This window comes from Strix uralensis, chromosome 2 (genome assembly GCF_047716275.1).
Source record: "Strix uralensis isolate ZFMK-TIS-50842 chromosome 2, bStrUra1, whole genome shotgun sequence".
NCBI lineage: Eukaryota > Metazoa > Chordata > Aves > Strigiformes > Strigidae > Strix > Strix uralensis.
The window spans coordinates 26009641-26028150 of NC_133973.1; the positions used below are offsets into that span (position 1 = coordinate 26009641).

The following is an 18510-nucleotide window of genomic DNA, read 5'->3' on the forward strand; positions in this document are numbered from 1 at the left end:
GCTAAAGTGTAAATGCTAATTACTGTCATTGTTAATCACCGCCCCCGAGGCACATAAGGAAGGGGAGGTTGTTCCTACATATTCCCTCTGGCGTGTGGAAAGGGGGATTCAGACAACCTCATCTCAGTGTCCCTCTGCTCCTCAAATTTCACATGAGATTCTCCACAGTCCTGGAATCTGTGACTCACCCGGCCCATGCAATGCCACCTCACGGCAATGAGAAGCTTTGGGACTATACGTAATATATATCGAGGGGGAATATAATATTTCCACTGTCTGCTTAAATAAGGTGTGGAAATGCCACAGAGATTTTCATATTTATGCAAAGCGCCTTTTGGCGAGGCAGCAAGGCGGACTGCACACATCTGCACCCATGCAAGGAGAAAGGCAGAAATTAGAATGCCTCAAACTCGCTGGCAAAGCATTTTCATGTGAAAGACCAAAAGTCTGAGCAGTGCTGGCTACATCGCAGCTTTTACCCAACCCTAAGGAAGCACGTTGCAAAGAAACACACACCTAGCTCTGACGCATGGCTCTCCTCCACGAGGGGACAGTACGAGCATGAACGACAGCAACCCGAGAGCAGCGGTGCTGGGAGAAAAAGTTATGTCTGCACTGCAGACCGACGAGTACAGGAAGGAGCCAAGACACTCAGGTGCCAAAGTAAGCCTAGCCCAGTGGCAAGGGACCCCACGGAGGTGAGCCTGCCCCGAGAGGCAGGGTATTTCAACACAGCGCTGGTCTGCCGTGACTTGCCCAATGCTGGCGCTCAACCCACACCTCAGCCACCTCTTCCAGAAAGCAGTGCACAGCTTACACAAGGCTGAAGGCAGACATTTCTGCCTAAGTCGCATGCAAGTCCTGTTTTTGAAGGTTACTTCACAAACCTACCAGTAAAGAGGGAAAAAAAATAAAAAAAGGAAAAACCCCACCCTCACCCAGCAAGACCCCAAAACCAAGCAAACCCCCACAACGGCTGAAGTAAGTGTATGGGGAGGGGGAAATGTGGGAAGGACACAAGTGCTGTAAAAGTTGAGTTTGTGAAAGCCTTAGCAGCAGCTCTCAAGGTTTACAAGTACATTCAAGCACTGTACAAAGCTTAATCCATATCTGGCCTGCACGTCAAAACCTCCCGCTAAGAAGTTCTGTTAAGTTCATAGACAAATCTCACATGTGGCTGTTTTTCATGCTTTTTGGCTCTTCAAACAATAGCTAATGCCAGCCTACCTTAAATTACTTCTTACTTTAACAAGAATTGAGCCTCACAAATAAATTACCCACATAATAATAATAATTATGTGGAAAACCCCATCCTGTTCATATAACTTATGATTTACCCCCATAACTGAGTAGTTCACAGAAATTTCAGGCAATTCTTTAGCAGAGACCCATGCACATATATTTGTTCTTAAAACAGTGCTGTAGGAACAGTTCTACATAGTTCTGTAAGGGTACTGTAAAGGGCATCTTCGAGTTCATTTCTTGATCAGGATCTGCTAACACTCGGACATGAACTTAGAAACACATTCTCTGCCAACTCTTTGCCAGTCATAGTATGAAGAGGAATAGATGTTCAACCTTCAAATGCCACCTGTGAAGGAATTGAGTATTTGACATCTAAAACTGCCCCATGAGTCACTGCTCAACGTTCTTCTGCTACTGAAGACAAAATGAGCAGAAACTAAATGGTAAGGCAGAAAAGTTACACCCCACCCCCAAAAAGGACAGGAATCCAGAAGAATCACATATCACAATCTCAACTAACCTAGCGTAGTGTGCTGATCAAAGCTCCAACAACTAGGAGCCTTTCTGCTTACTGTACAACTGAGTCTTCGCATTCAAGTGACCAAGAGCAAACAGGCACAATATATACCAAGATCGATCTGTTTTCAGGATGGAGGGGCAAATAATATGCTGGTAGGTACAACAGAATGGACAGAGGATGCATCTTTCCAATCTTTGTAAACCACCTGCCTATAAATAAGCCCTTAAACAACCAGATTCCCATTCCTTCCAACACCTAGAAAAACAAATCCCTGATTATGCATTTAACTCTACATCAGCTCCCCAAGAATGAAACTTGATTAATATAGAGTGAAGAAATCAATGTCCTCTTCTGGACAATCATGCTTTTGAGTTACAATCAATGCATGCAGATAATGCTTTTCCACCCAACTCTGACCTTCTGCTTGTTGAAGGGATCTAAAGATACAGGCTTTTATCCACAGCACTACAATAAAATTGTGTATTTCTTGGAATAACTGTACATCTTAAGTGATTTGTCATATGATAAGTCACTTTACGTTATTTTAACCAAGAACTGGTTTCACAGAGGCCAAACTGCAACAAAGCTGGAAGAAGTAACACACAGCGTTTATTGACACTAGTAGTTGTGTTCCACTAGGGACCGAGCATCTCAGTTAGTTATGAATGACAGCCACTTTCTAGACTTTAACAGAATAGGTTTCAGCTAACTGAACACAAACACACAGTAATTCCATAGTGAGGTGAAATATAGGATCACAGTCACATAGTATTCAATTACACATAAAACCCCATAAATCCATGTTAAAGACCCAGATGATTTAGGTTTTTTTCTTTTAAGCAAGAAAGTGGAAGGGCAATACAGTTTCTATTGTAATGGGAGATTTCAGCTTATTGTATATGAAATTTCTAAAGGCTAGACACAGAAAAGGCTCGTAATTTCAGTTAAGTGGGAAAGAAAAAAAATCTGCATTAGCAAGAAGGTCTCTACTAGTTCAATCACAATAAATTATTTTTTTTTTCTCTCCAAAGCAGCAATAAACTGAAGCAGAAATAAAGATAGAACATAAGAACCAACTTCAGTGAAACCTGGGGAAAAGATGCCAAACACATCCTGTAAAGAATGTCACTGAAAGTCCTCATCTTACCACTGTGCCAGAATTAATCTGAAAACATTTGTAACATAAATCCCTTAGTAAAATTCTAAAAGCCTTTTAAGTCATATAGATGTATACAGAGATGATCGGTTAGTTACTAATACCATCAAACATTAGGAATTGGGCTGCAAGTCAACCTTAGCCATGAGTCAAATCAGAACAACTGAAATACTGACTCAGCTCAAAACCCCTGAAAACTGCATTCACTGCCACAAAGCCACGGTAGTAACAGCAGATGGCTGCTAACGGAAAGTAACTACCCCTCAATACAAGGGTATATGCTTTGAAGTAATTTCTCAAATTTTATATTGATAAAAATTACAAGCATTTTAAGAAGATAATATGGCATCACAAAGTCATGGAAAAGAGCTATTACTAATATGTGTTATATCTGTCTTTCATGAGTGCTGCATGAAGGAAATAATTGCAAAATAGCAAGAAAAAAAAACTATTTATTGTTACCACTTGTTCCAGTAATGTCAAGAAAGTTGAAACAGGTGCTAATACCTATTTCAAAAATGTATAAAACAGAACAACGCAGATGTGTGATTGATTTCTGAAGAAACTGTGTGATTTCCTACATATAACAACATTACCCCAAAAATAAAAGACCTATTAAAAAATAAATCTATTACTCCGTACCTGCACCTAAGTATTAGCTAATCTGGGACCATCTTTCAAAGTGCCTGTCAAACCAACAACTTCACTAAGCCTTTATAAAGCCATATGCCCAAAGTGTCAGTTACACCGACCAACTTCACTGCCATGTTAGCATATGTCTAAAATTAAGCCTGTGCTCAAGAGTCCTGCTGAATGCAAGTGGCACCAGCACACCAGAGCCTAACTGGCTGCTAGTGAGCACCATCTCAATCTCTAGAAAAAAGGGCCATCTCAGTTGCCATGAAGAACAACGCTAGTAATAAACAAACTAGTTCAGAAGCTGCACATTTAAATGTATACAAAAACGTGGTTCCACAAGAGTTTGTCTGATCTAGTGTGAAGCTGCTGCCAAAACACATAGACTTGTCTTGGTCTACAAATCTGCAGCTCCTTGTGCCTGCTACCTTCTCGGCATCGACACAAGCACTCCTATGGAAAGCTCCTACAAGGCAAGTCGTACTAAGGACCTAGAAACCCCAAGATACTGCTGAGTGTTTGTTGCACAGTTCTGCATGTGGGAACATGTGACTATGAGAGCAGCATGAGGAAGGACAAAGAGAGAGACTAACTCCTTTCTGTGCCAAACGGCACTTACGCCAAATGAAAGCATTGCCACTGGTGAGATTCTCCAAGAGGAAACCCCACTCCAGGTAGAACGTCTGTGATGAATTTGGAACAGTTCATCAGTAAGATAAAGATGTCTTCTTAAGAAGCATCTCCTAAACAGAATTTAAACAAAACAATTGTCAATTTATTCAAGCCCTCTAAAATCTGAAAAGGTGACTGGAAATAGAATAACTGATTCAAGTATTTTCATTTTTATATTTTACTGAAGCATCCTGAGACGCTGGAGTATAAATCCTATTAAAATGAACTTAGTTTGTCCACCCCTAAAATAGATTTGACATACAAACACAAACACAAGGTCAAGGTCACAGATCAGCAAGAAAGATTACAAAGAGGACTGATGTAAGATCTGGCATTTGATCAAAGCTCCTGGATATTATTTTTTTTTTAGTACACTTACCAGAAATACTACACTTCATTTTCTTCACATTGGTACATCACATGTTTTAAGTATTCCCTACCTTTAAGGGCAGCTGCCCTGTACTTACTTATTTTGCCAAGAGATCTTAGGCAGCATATCAAGTAAACTAAGGAAGAACTCTTACATCAAATGAAAAGGAAGTGGAAGACACTTTTTGCCATCCTTTTCGCTCTGTTCAGCTATGTGCCAATACATACTAAATTACAAATCCAAAAGGAGAACCCACTCACAAATATAGGACATGACAGTATGACCACTGCTAGAGAATCAGGACCTAGTTTACAACTTCATGCAGTCCAAGTTACTTATCTTAATATAGCAATTGTATATTTGGATGTGCACTTCCAAGCACAACACTCGCTTATCTATCCTAATCATCCGTGTGCACAGCATATATTTCTTAATTAAAAAAAAAAAAAAACAAACTCTTTAACACCAGACCTGTGCAGAACACAATCAAACTAACCTCTTCTGTAATCAGGACATTTACCTCCTAGAAAGCTTCTTTAATGTTGAAAGCTGAGTAAGCGAGCAGATTAAACACAGTAGCAACAGTTGAAAGACTCATTAAAACTCAGCTGCTGAAAACAGTTAGCAATGAAAGTCATTTACTGATCTATCCATCCATCCATCCACCCACCGAGACATTCTCAAAGCTTTAAACACATGCTGAAGAATATTTAGCTGACAGGTCACGTCCACCAGACATACCTTCTGATGCTTAAACAAGAGGAAGGAAAGGTATCTTGGGTGACAACATCATATGACATTCAAAGGTGTACCGCTGCCACAAAGTTTAGATGCTCGTTGTAATAAGTAGCAATTTAAAGAACAGCGTGGCTTGTACTCTTACTTCTGAACCCCTCACTTTCAAACACCAGCACAGCTCTGATGTTAGTCTAGACATGACTGGGAGCAGTTTATATTTAGACAGAGAGCTATGTCTATAAATAGGACCGATCGTGTTGGTATAAAGCTTTTATTGGAACTCATTTGGGGTGACCTGCGTAACTCACTTGTATGTGGGCATCTCAGACATTGACAGCAAAACCTTCATGCCATCACACACCCTCCTGCCTCTTGTTTCAGCTGTGCCTCAACATTTTTCCTCCATTTAGTTTCTGTATAGGTACGTTTGCAGCACTCTACCTGTGTGAGTGGGTTGGCTCAGCTACTAATGAAGAGGCCTTACATGAAAAACACAAGAAAAAGGCAAGTTTTAAAAGTTGTCGCCTTTTTGAAAACATCCTTCACAAGAATTAGATTGTCACCCTTTTAAGCTATGGTGCTGCCTGAGCTACTAGAGGCAGATACAAATCACTCCTGAAGCCTTGGATGCGAACTTCTCAGCACAATGGTATAGGTGGTTTTAGCCCTGATAGTGATTCATCAGATCTTAAAACAGTCACTGGTTTAAGATCAAATTGAGTTAAGTTGTAGACCTCTGGGAAATACAATTCTGCTCTTCCTTAGTCCCTCCTTTTCTAAATGCTTTCAGCAAAATGGGAGAAAAAGGAAGGTTTGGGTTTGGTTTTTCTTCCAAGGGGAAATTCTATCCTTCCTACTTTGTGAAAGGCTGATGAAGCTTCTCACTGCATTGAAGTGTTAGGAAGGGGAAAAGAGATAAAAAAATAATCAGGCAGTGATTATGATTCAAGATTTTTAAAAAACAGGAGTTCATTCAGCATCCACAAACAAATCAGCAACTTATTCTGAGAACCAAACACACAGAAAAATGTGTATACAAGACATTTCACAATCAAAAACAGTCTAGGAAACACATTAGTTTATTAGCAATATAGCTACCCAACATTTCCAACTCTAAAGCAAGTATATTTGGAGTCATATAGCTTATTTAAGTTTACTAGCGCATGAACATTTGAAAGCATGTAAAAGCTTTTACTTTAATTGAGCTATATTACAGTGAATAACTGTTCACTCAGTGTCATTTCAGGTCTTCCCTCATACTTACACTATAAAAAAAACCCCACAACTTTCTTTAATCATCATAATCAAACCTTTAATAAAACAAGTCAGCAGCAGTTTTGGGGTTTTTTTTCTGTTAAATGCAAGTTCACACTCTTTACACACATAACCTGCATGAGCAAAGGGTTTCTGCTCAGTCTGAGTTTTGGATCAAATCCCCCACTTTTCAAGCAATGGCGATGTGGCAGGCTGCTATCTGCGGCCAGCGGTAGTTTTGGTCTATTTCCTACTGTGACACCACAGACAAAACGTCTGAAACCCAATTCTATTCCATTCCTCTTTGGAGACCTCAAACAGTCAGAGCCAAAGCTTTCTGCACAGAGACCCTAATGTAAACCATTTCCAGCATGCTGTCTTTTAAAAGGAAGTAATGACAAACTGCAGTAAGTGACTAGCTAACATAGCAACAAAAATGAGTATGACAGCTAGCACAAAGAAGAGAGTACTGGTCAATTTAGCAGTCAAGTAGTCCACAACAATGGGTTACCTTGAAGCACTGGATGGCTGCCAATGCCCAATTCTGTAGAGGTACTATTTTACATATTTTTTAATAAAGGAAAAAAATTATTGTCTGTAGTTATATTTACATGTGTGAAATGTCAAATCAAGTTTTTAAAAATGTTAAAATATCATACTGATAGTTTAATAATACATCCTTTAACTTCATACTTTCTTTATACTTATTTTTCCTAACATAAGTATATGTATGGATTTTAACTGGACAACAAAATAATGGCAAGATTATGCACACATGCATGAGAGAGGCATCCAACTGATGCAACACAGATTAAGGTTGCAGAACTAGGCATGTGATAGACAAACATTTACCATACTGAAAAGCAGCAATACATCACCAATTTAAGCATCATGACTATTAAAAGCAAACTGATTCACATTCAGAATTTGAATATTCTTCTATTATTCAGGACACAGCATAGGATTTCCATTTCCAAACAAGATGTGCAAGATCAGTTATTCCAGCTTTCCCATTCCTCAAATTGTTTAACACGCACCAACCATAGCAGGTGATCTGGTTTCCCACATGCTGGAAGTCTGATACCAATTCATCATCTAACAAAATTGGCTGGTGTAACAATGAAAGGCAGTGGGAAGTAGGTGGTGAATTTCCCTCTGTAAATCTTGTCTCAGCTTTGCGGGGACAGGGGGAAGGACCCACAGAAATATCTCAAAGTTGTAATTACAGTTTTAATCTGTTCACTTAATGTCTACTGATAAAGTATGGAGAGAGAAGGAAAATATCATAAAACAAAAGATCTAAAAGTCGTGAATCTAGCAAACAGACACATCAAATTCCACCAAAGTAGCTTAAACTATGTATCACATAGTATAAAGTCATTATCTGAGAGTGATCATCCATAACCACAACTCTATCGATTCACCTGATCAGGCTAGGTATTATTTCCAGCTTAATCTGCTATGGTAGAGATCTGAGCATGGCTGACAGGTCACAACCCATGTCCTTTGTGTTATATAAAGCAGTCTCTACTTGATGTATCTGGAAGAGTCATTTTCCAGCTCAATATACCATCAATAAGTAACTCCAGCATTTTCTGAATCAATATATAGTAAGGCATTGTCAATGACCTGAACATAGGTTTCACTGACTGCCTGTACTCTTTTTTGTTTCTTCTCTTTTTTAGAGTCTTTATAAGAATCGTGTCATAAAGTTAAATAAAAAGGTTTTTGTTAAAAGCCCTGCTGCTAAATTTCGTAAGTGAACAATACCAGAAAAACTTTACTGAAGACTACATTAATGGGATTTCATTCAATAGCAGTTCAGGCTCATACGTACCTGCAGAATCTTACTGAAACCAAGGCAACTCAGAAATACCAAATTACTGCAGAAGCAAATCACACTGCACAAGAAGGTACAAGCCAAACAGGGCAGCAGAGGAAGACCAGAGGAAAAACAACCCCAAACCAAAACCAAACCCCACTCTTCTCAAAGCGACTTTATGCTCTAAAAGCATACAATTTAAAAATCCATTTGTTGAGAAAAGGCCAGAAGTTCTGGTGGGCAGGTGATCATGTTTCCCCTTTCCCAGGAAACTTTTAGCAGATTGTTAGCTTGGCACCCTAGTTAGCAGTCTCAGGAGAAAGAGATCAAAGACTATCTGGGGATGTAAAAAAAACCACCCTCCAACTCATATTTCTTAAGGAAGTTAATGACCAAAGCTAGTGTGAATTAGATGAAGTTACCACTCCATGCCTGGGGTGAGAAAAAAAAAATACACGTTAATAAACTTCTTCCCAAGTTCAGGGGCAGAACTCATACCTTTCAAGTGTCAATGCTGGACTTTTCTGAATCTGCTTTTCACTCCACCCTGCCAAAAATAAATACAGTATAATCAGGATGCAGAAACTTATAGTGGAAAACAATTTTATTTCTACTGTAGCAGGAAAGTCATTTTGTTAATTCAGTACTCGCTCATGAAAGGGAGATTGTCTTACTTCTTAACTAGGTATCAACAGAATGAGTTCTCCCCTGAAGTTGATTATACTTGTGGTCAGTGTGACAGTATCAGAGCTTGACCAGTGAAACCAAGCTGGGCAGGCTGGTAAAGGTAACGTGTCAGGAGAGAGGGGATAGGTCTCCCTGCCCGGTTAATGCTATCCATTTGTCAAAAAAAGTTGTCATCAGGGGATTATCTTTATTCTGACACTCCTGCTATCCATTTACCCATGATGACTTAAAAAGATAAATAAATAAATAAATAACAAGCCAACACCACACAATACGCCCCTGACATTGCATTCTGCTTTTCTAAAACCTTGTCTTTTGCCACTACTATCCTTAAGTTACTCTCAATTAAGTCTTCGCTCAGCTCCCTACATCTACAACCCGTACTTCTGTAACATTACCAACATCCAAGGACCCTTCTGCATACACAAAACACAGCTGTTACTGTAATCCTTCCCCTCAAGACACTCTGACCATATAACCCTTTACTTCAAGTATTCAATTGTTTTTCTCTTGCTCTAGATTAAGTTTAAAATTTCTCATCCGAGCTCTACAGACATTAATAACTCTTTCATTTCTACCCACATAGCCTAACCACTTATTGTGTCCTTCTTCCTTACCCTTTTGTTTCCACAAACACTCCTTTTTACTGTAATACTCAGGCACCTCTCACACAGGAAATTCCATTATGCTTCTGCACTGCTCCCAAGGCGAAGATCATCTACACTCTGGAGGCTATTTCTTCCTCTCCTCCAACAGTAAATCACCATAGCAAAAATTAATCCAAATCCACCAAAATACCTCCTGCAAAACCACAAGCCAAAACACAAGTGATGTATGTTGCTTGCCTTTCCTCACAGATTTACACAGTACTGTTTATTCCCTTTCCCTCGTCATGGCCTATATGAAGTTTAAAACAAATCTATCTGCACCTGTGAGATGCTGAGTACATATATAATATGTGTTCTGCTGGACAACAGTTAAATGAAACCCTAGAGCAACACTGGCCTCCAAAATAAGTGTTTCCTTTCCTCTTACAAAAGAAAAAAATGCATTTATTCTTTTAGCAGTACAACAATACAGTTTTCACCTGATACCTTTCTTTTACTACCTATGATTGGAGGGGAAGTAAAGATCAACAGAACACAAAGATTAATGATATGGAGAAGAGGGTACAGAAGGGCTAAAATATAGCATCGAAGGGCTCCCCTTCTCTTGAGCTGCTGCTATTAAAAATCTAGTGAAAGCTCCTTCCCTTCCCTGGCTGATACAATGACAATATCCCTACCCCACTGCAATCTGTTTTCACTTCAGAGGGTACCGACAGAAAAAAAGACCAGAGAAGGAAAGGAAATACCTCTCCTAGGAAAACTTATTTTGAGTCACAACATTTATATTTTTATTTTTAATCATGACAGCAAATAGTGCCAAAGATGACATGAATAAGGAAACTTTTGAGGAGGAAGTTGAAGGGAGAGAAAGTACCTGTCCCATGGACTGGTTAAACATAAACCCCGACCTCTGTCAGTGAAACAAAGAAAGCTTTCTGTGTCTCAGCTGCCTTAATGAGATAACCTTCTGAGCCCAAAGAGCAGACTTAGTTATTCAAGTCCTCCACTTTTTTGAACATAATTTCTCCTACTATTCCTCAAATCATAGGGTTTTGATTTACTGGATCTACCTCTGATGTCAGTTTTATCACAAGTAAAACTGAACCCCTCCTTCCAAAGTCCCTTTGGTATCTCTCCACTAAGTAACGTAACCCAGAGCTTGCTTGTAGCACTTCTGAAGGTGAACAGTTTGGCTTACCAAGAATAACCGAGATGCAAATTCCACTTGCCTTCTTTATAAGCTGTCACGTTTATGGGAGCAAGTCTGTCTGTGCTTGACATTTGCTGGGAAACACTGCATGGCATCATTTCTATTGTAAAACATTTTATATTCCCATAAATTCAGACTACAACCCCAAAGTGCTTACAAACTAAAATAAGATACAGGAATAGCTAAGCAGAAAGGAAGGGCTGTAGAGGAAAAAGTAGGTTTCAGGAAGAAAAGCATCAATGGCAGGTGAAGACAGTGGGGCTGTCTAAGCTGCCTGGGGCTGTCTCACGAGAGTAAAGTCCCGACAAGTAAGAAAAAGAAGAGCAGAAACAAGATTATGTAGGATACTGCACACTGTAAAAGTATACAAGCAACCTGCTTCATTAAAATATCAAGCCAGAGGTGAAATTCTAGATGGTGTGGTTCCTAAAACATCAGCTGTGTTTCTCCACCATTGTAGGAAGTCTTTCCACTGAACTGCAATAAACAACATGTTACAATGCATATTATTTTACTGTGATCTTGACCAATGGAACAAGAGGGAGGACTGGAAGATGTAAAACATCTTGACTCTAATAATCTGTTGTTCAGAAAGAGGCAGGAGGGAGGGAAGGAGAAAAATCAGTAAGTTACTCTCTATCCATCACCATTCAGGCCAAAAGCTCCACTTATATGGGGGCGGGGGGGGGGGGGGGGGGGGGGGGGGGTGCAGTATGTGTAAGATTCCAAAATTAAAATAGACTAAACTATTCTTGTAAATCCCTTCTATGTATGAGAAGCAAGGTGTGCACTGAATATAAATTATTTTTGTTGGCTGCCTGCTAAGACATGAATGCCTCTAAAGAACATGGAATAACAGCCTCCTTTTCGCTAATACATCTGAACATAACACATTACTGAGAGCACCTTTCTCAAGTTTTCCATGAATTCTTGTATTCACATTTAATTACCTTATTTTAAAGCAAATGGATATTTTCCAATAAACAACATGATTCACTTTCCTCACAGGTATCAATCATAAGAAAGGTAATAGTATTTATGACAGTTTTCCTAATGCACATCCAAAAAACCCAGACTATTTGATAGGGATATGTAACCAAAAATCTTTGCTGCTTTAGGTACTGCCACTGAAACCTCTCTTGTTTAACAATCCTCTTTCTTTGATTGGCAAATCTGATTACAAGTTTAATTTTTGCACAGTAAAGCTCATCCAGCCATTTTTTGATTTCAAATTGGTTTGCACTCCATCATGACTAGCTGAATGCCACAAAAACCTTTGACATCGTGACCTCATAAATTGTGGAGAACAGAAGAAATGCTCTTAGAAGCAGGGAACTGTTGATAAGAGACTTTTTCCTCCGTTGACTGTACTCTGTCAGCTGTAACTATGTGCAAGAGTCCATACTTGCAAATTACACAAAACATGCATCTGAACTACCCTTCCATGAAATTATTTTCTTTGTTAAAATGATAGTCACAGGTAGAAAAGCTGAGAAGAGGAAAGTGTCTGAAGTTGACCAAGCACCCTGTTTTCCTTCGATGCAACATACCACCACCATTTAAAAACTCCATTATTTAAAAAAAAAAAAAACAAAAAAAACCAAAAAAAACCCACACAGACCTTGATGTACTCCACCACTAAGCTGCAGTCAGTAGTCAACATTTCTAACTACAGAAGAGATTTTCATAGGACTATCCATCCACTACATGAATCTGGAAAAGAAAATCTCAAACTATTTTGGACTTGCATGAACTACAGAATTCAATTACATATTACTTACACATAAAGTGAGGTCATAAAAAAACCCACCCACAAACAAATTACAAGTAAGAGGCATTTCAGTTACCAAAGACCTATTTCAATTGGACATCTAAATATCTGATGTTAGATGACTGTTGCTCTTACAGACTGATCATAGCAATTTCACTCCTTCGTTGTTTACCAGGAGCTCTCATTATGTGCACTATGCAGGGCTAAACCACACTGGAAGCTACTGGGCACTGTCAAAATTTCAAGAAAAAAAGTTATTCTATCTTTGAACAAAACAGAACACTTTACAAACATCAATGTACATATCACAGCAGTCCTTTGGAATACTACCACTCTACACATGAGGAACAGCAAGCACAGAGGAAGATAAGCAACTTGCCCGTAGTCACATTAAGTCCATATCCATAGCAAAGGAAGGAAGTTTTTTCTACATCTCAGTTTGGCCCTTTAATTACAAGATATTCTGTTTCTACAGTTTGTGGATGGCGCTGTTGTTTGTTTGTGTTTTTTTCCTACTGGTGAAACAAACCAACAACAGAGTACACTAAACTTGAGGAAACAATGGGGCTTAGTAAAGGAATAGGACTTGCACACCACGGTAAATGACTTTATCTTCCAAAATAAGAAAAAATTACCAGCACTGCCGTCACCCTTAAGGGAAGATGTATGTCAGTTAAATACCGTCAACACTGGTTTTTCACTATACCTGCTGAAATAACGTTCTCTCCAAGAAAACAACTGTGTCAGTACTGAAAAGATGAATGATGGCATTAAGATCAAAAACATAATTCCACCAACTTTTCCTATTTCTCAGAGATCTGCCATCCTGAAACGGTCCTAATGAGCTGGGCAAGCACTGTTTAGTTGACTGGAGCTGGAAGGACCACTGCACAGGAGCAGCAGATAGAGTTTTGCAGCAGTGGCTCTTCTGATCCACTGACCACTTTCAGTCTCTTTCCTAACAGAGAACAATAAAGACCTTTTTCTCCTGAAGCAAGGATCTTTCATAGATAAGTATGTATAAACGTGTACACACATATCTAAGCATTTCATTCCCAAACAGGTCAATCTATTTCCTTGCTTTAGAAAGCTGTCAGAATCTGCTTTTTTACCAGTCTAATTCAGCTGCAATACATTCACAGCACTGAATTGCTCAGATAAACTAGAAAACAGGATGTGCGTTCATCCATAGGTACAGCAATATATAAACAGGACTCTGGCAGTCCATGCTAGAAGCAGAGCTATGAAGGAAAGGTGACTGAAAGTGCAGTAGCAAGTGAATCCAGAGAGGCAGCTTTTTAAGTGCTCAGTGGTTCCCCGGCTCTGGAACCCTGAATTACAGCAAGCCTGACTGAGCATCCTCTGAAAGTTGCACCAGTAACTAGAACTAAGCCTGCAGAAACGAGTTTGCCTCCCATTTAAACAGAGCCAAAAAGCACAGGAAGAATATTAACATTTCTCCTGATGAGTTCTCACAAACTCAAATTACAGCTTCAGAAGCTGGAAGCTTCCAAATTGACCAAGCTCACTAAATAACTTAGTTCCTATACCTCCTCATTTGTAGAACTTGCAGATACCTGCCACACATACTCTGTAACAGAGCGAGAGAAAATAGATCAAGTGACTGCTATTGGCTTTACAGAACAGGTAAGTCTGGGAGGAAGGGAAGTATCTCAAACCTTTGAACTGCTAATAGTCAGTGCCACCTACGGTTGATGTAGCAGAAGCAAACATCCAAACAAAGGAAAAAAAAAAGGTGTTTGAAACTTTTAACAAGCCCCAGGTTTTTCAAATGGCATCAGGAGAACAGATTAGACATAATGTTGCGTACTCTAGATCATTTTCCACGATTTCAACAGGCAATCGTGCCAGTACCCAAAGCAGGTCCCAGTTCTTTCTATGATTTTACAAGAACATCTTAAAAACACACAGAAACTTTTAAGCGCAGCTTTCCACTTTCTTATCTTACCACACTTGCCCCCTCAAGTAAGACTGATCATGTTTTTATTAATGAGTCATTCAATCCAATTCTTCTGCTGCAGATGCTTTGTCTGGTGGTCGGGAAAAAGATGCCAGAGCTTATTTCATCAGGCCTTGTAAAATCCTCCCCCATCACCCCAACAGAGTAACAGCAACACTTTTAATTTTCAGGGAAAGTTAACGACACAACAGACAAAATAATTCCCTCCAGAGGTTTTGCAGCAGTTTCAGTTCAGTACACAAGGCCATTAATTACACAACTGCCTTTAGCATTAGCAGGAATTTGGTAGCTACAGCACTGGTTGAGTTAAGGCTGCCTGCAATAACTGCACACACACACACACAAAAAAAAATCTATTTACTTACAGAAGTTATGCAACACCCCAACTTCCTCTTTTCTTTACTATGGTAAAGCATGATAACAGAAGGAAAGGGGGTGGAGGTGAGGAACAGGCATTTCACAATCTCAAGCAGGGCATAGCTACCTTTCAAAAACATACCTAAACTGGAATTTGCATCTAAAATCTGCCCAAACTGATCATGCACTCAAGCACAACTCTTACTTAAAACTTTGTATTTTGAGAGGAAAGGCAGTGTTACACAGTTAACCAATGCTGGAATCAACCACATGCCTCCAATGTAACAATGTTTTTTAAAATCAGATTAATTTTATTTGGTTGGTTTTTGGGGGCTTTGTTTGGTTCCCTCTCGCCCCCAAATACAGTAGTCCACTCCAGGCACAGTTGCATTCCAAAATTTTCATCAAGAGTTTAGTGTTATCAGGCATGCTCCTTCAGTAAAGATGGCAGTAAGAGTTTTAATTCTGCAAACATTCTTCTACTTTCCATTTAAAAAAAAAAAAAAAAGAAAACCAAGAAAATCACGCTACCCAAGCTGATATATTCCATGGCATTAGGAAAACTTAGATATCAAAACCACACACTCATCAGTCCTCTTTTAACTGTAACCTAAAGACTCTACATCACATTTCTATTGATACACTAACAATTGGGGAAAAAAAAAAAAAAACCAAACACCACACAATTGAACCAAACCAAAACAAAACAAAACCCCCACAACTGGCTCTACTCAAAAGAGGAATTATAAGAAGTCTCAAAGCAGTCACAGCAATCTTGACTGTTAAAATGTTTTCAAGGACTTTGATTTAATCACATGTCATTTTCTTTTCCTCTAATCATTTATTTAAAGTCATAGGTTGAATTATTTATGAACAAAAGTTAATTGCATTGAAATGCAGTATTGCCCTGTATTTATCTTACACCTTCTTCAGAACTCAACTGCCTACCACTAACTGGTTAAAATCTACAAAAAGTCAATACATAATTTCAGATAAGATTTAACCATTTCTGAAGTATTGCTGCAATTAACTTTCAAAATCATCTAGGATATGGTCAAGTCCCTTGATCTTGCATTCTGCCGTGTAAAACGTGCAACTGTTTTTCCCGACTTTTGTTAACATTACAACTTGTTTTTATATTTCAAAAAAAATCCCGGGGGAAGACTAACTCACAAAATATTTGCTTTGAATAATAAGTTTTCACTCATTAGTTGTAATTAAAGTCATCATTATCTGAGTACAAACAATCACGTCACATAGCCTCCCTATCCAGGGTTCTTCGAAATTTTCTCAGCTGTCAAAGGATCTCAAAGATCAACGACTTGCATGCACAAGGGTGTATTCACACTCTTTGCAAGGTGTAAAATGTAAGCTCAAGCATACACTCATATAAATATACTGCACATCTATAAAGTGTTAATCTTAAATCAGCAAGGCCATATGACAGAAGTAACTATTACAGTGCATGCCTGCCTCAGCATACAGCGTTTTCCAAGTCCCTCATTTCCTTAAAGCAACTCATTTACTCGTAACCTGCCAGGACAAAGAGTAGAGAGAGGATTTTGCAAATACCTCTGTGGCTTGTGCATGGTGATAACACACCAGGAAAGATGGATTTTCATTTTCTCATCAAGTTATTAGATTAGGTTTACATGCAGATTTAAATGCCCAGGAGGAGTCTGCCACCTGTCCTAAACTTAATTAGTCAGGAACGTCTGCATGACAAGAGCAGATACTTCAGATGTTTTGGAGTGACCACAAGCAAACATCCAAATAATCACCAACACAACTTCAGTGGTGCCAAGAACGAATCACTAAGCACAGCTCTCTCTGAAACAGCCTGAATTTATTAATGGAGTGCTTCATACTTCCCATCAAACACACAACTGACATCAGCTGAGTATCTATAAAACCAGAGAATCAACTGTGTAAAGTCAGCAACTGAGTTAAGGAAATGAAGAGCACTAGCTTTCTCATTAGAATATGGGTGCATAGTTACACATTGGGGTGGGGGGGAAGGGAGGGAGGGGAGACATGAAGGCTCAAATCCTCTAAGACTTTTCCTCAGCTTTGTTCTTGTTCTGTTTATCATAGCAGCACATCTAAGATTTTCATATTTTCATACCTCCCTTCACATACCCGCCCTCACATGTCGGACCAGTGCAGCAGATTAAAAACTAGGAAAAAAACCCCACATTTTCATTTAAAGAGGCAAACACATCCATGTTCAAGTATATTTCACATTTATCATCTTGCTAAAAGCTAAAGCAAAACCCCCTTAAAATGTTAATTAGCGTTTTATCTGTGTAGGTACATAGCAACTACTGACAGAGATGTCAGTAACTGAATATAATACAGAGAATTCAGTTATCCATCTCCTTACGTTGCCATTGGCACATACAATAAATTTGTCTCATTAGCAGGGGCTACTTAGTTCATTGTAGTAAACAAAGCTGCCGATACGACAGCCTCGCACTCTTTTCATTCATTCACATATTTTTCTTTACTTAGACTTCTAGCATGTGCCATAGAAGAGCTGAATGTTAAACATTCCTGGAGTGTCACAATATGTAATACAATAAAACAGATTACAACCATACCTTTCTTTCACAGCAGTGGTGCCAAGCACAGGTACACTGTAGCAATCAATTTGTTCTGCAGACAGTAAGGCTTTCATAGAATACTAATGCAAAATCTCTTTTCTTTCTCCTTCGACTTGACTCCCCAATGCCCGGGTCCCGACCAATACAAGGAGGAGGGCAGAATGTCTTCTGCTGAGATAACCACAACTACTAATCAAGTATACGTGTACAAGGGCACAGGATTAAACCTCCACCAGGCTTGACTCGGGCACTGAGAGCAGCTAAACACATGCACAGCAAGGTCAGAATTAAACACACACACACACACGCGCGCGCGCGCATCTACTTGAGTGAACTAATTTATCACACTTTACCACTGACGGCTTTTTACCTCAGGGGAGTAAAATTACATCCTAGTGAACTGACGAGGTTCAGACACAACAGCTTCCAACAACAAATCAGATCCCACAGAAATGGGAACCGAGCTCTGAGGTGAACACCCCTCTCCCAGCTTCACAGGCTGTTTCAGAAACTCGGTGCATGCCGCGCGTGTCTCTACGTGTGTGCACGTGCACACGTGTGCACACAGGCATGTGTGCAAGGCACACCATTAAGCATCAGCTAAAACAGAACGATAGTGTTAAAGTTCAAAAACAGGCACTAACTCCCTTCGAGAGACTTTTCTTTTTGATTGTATTTATCTTTACCTCTTAACATAATCAATCTATCAAGTCTAATTACTCCAGAAGAAAGCATTTTATTATTGTCTAACATAGCAAATGTCAAACAAGCTGTTCATTTACCTTGAAGTTTATTAGCATAGAAATGCAACATGAAGATGCTCTCAAAATATTGTCACTTGTATTCACAACATTTTCAAAAACCCACTTAGCAGGTTTTT

General features: G+C 39.2%; 1 protein-coding gene across 5 annotated transcripts in view; it reads right to left on the reverse strand.

Annotated features, from left to right (window-relative positions):
- Positions 1 to 18510, reverse strand: part of NRIP1 (nuclear receptor interacting protein 1) — a 79015-nt gene that overhangs the window by 15292 nt on the left and 45213 nt on the right. Inside the window, exons 1-2 of one of the 5 annotated variants that reach the window (XM_074858105.1) lie at positions 14659 to 14758; positions 8912 to 8960 (exon numbers count right to left, since the gene is read on the reverse strand). The exons of 3 other annotated variants lie outside the window; for them this stretch is intronic. The gene's annotated coding sequence lies outside the window, so the exon portion shown is untranslated. Of the gene's footprint in view, positions 1 to 8911; positions 8961 to 14658; positions 14759 to 18510 lie in introns of those variants that run through there. One more of the 5 variants, XM_074858087.1, reaches the window with a different exon arrangement.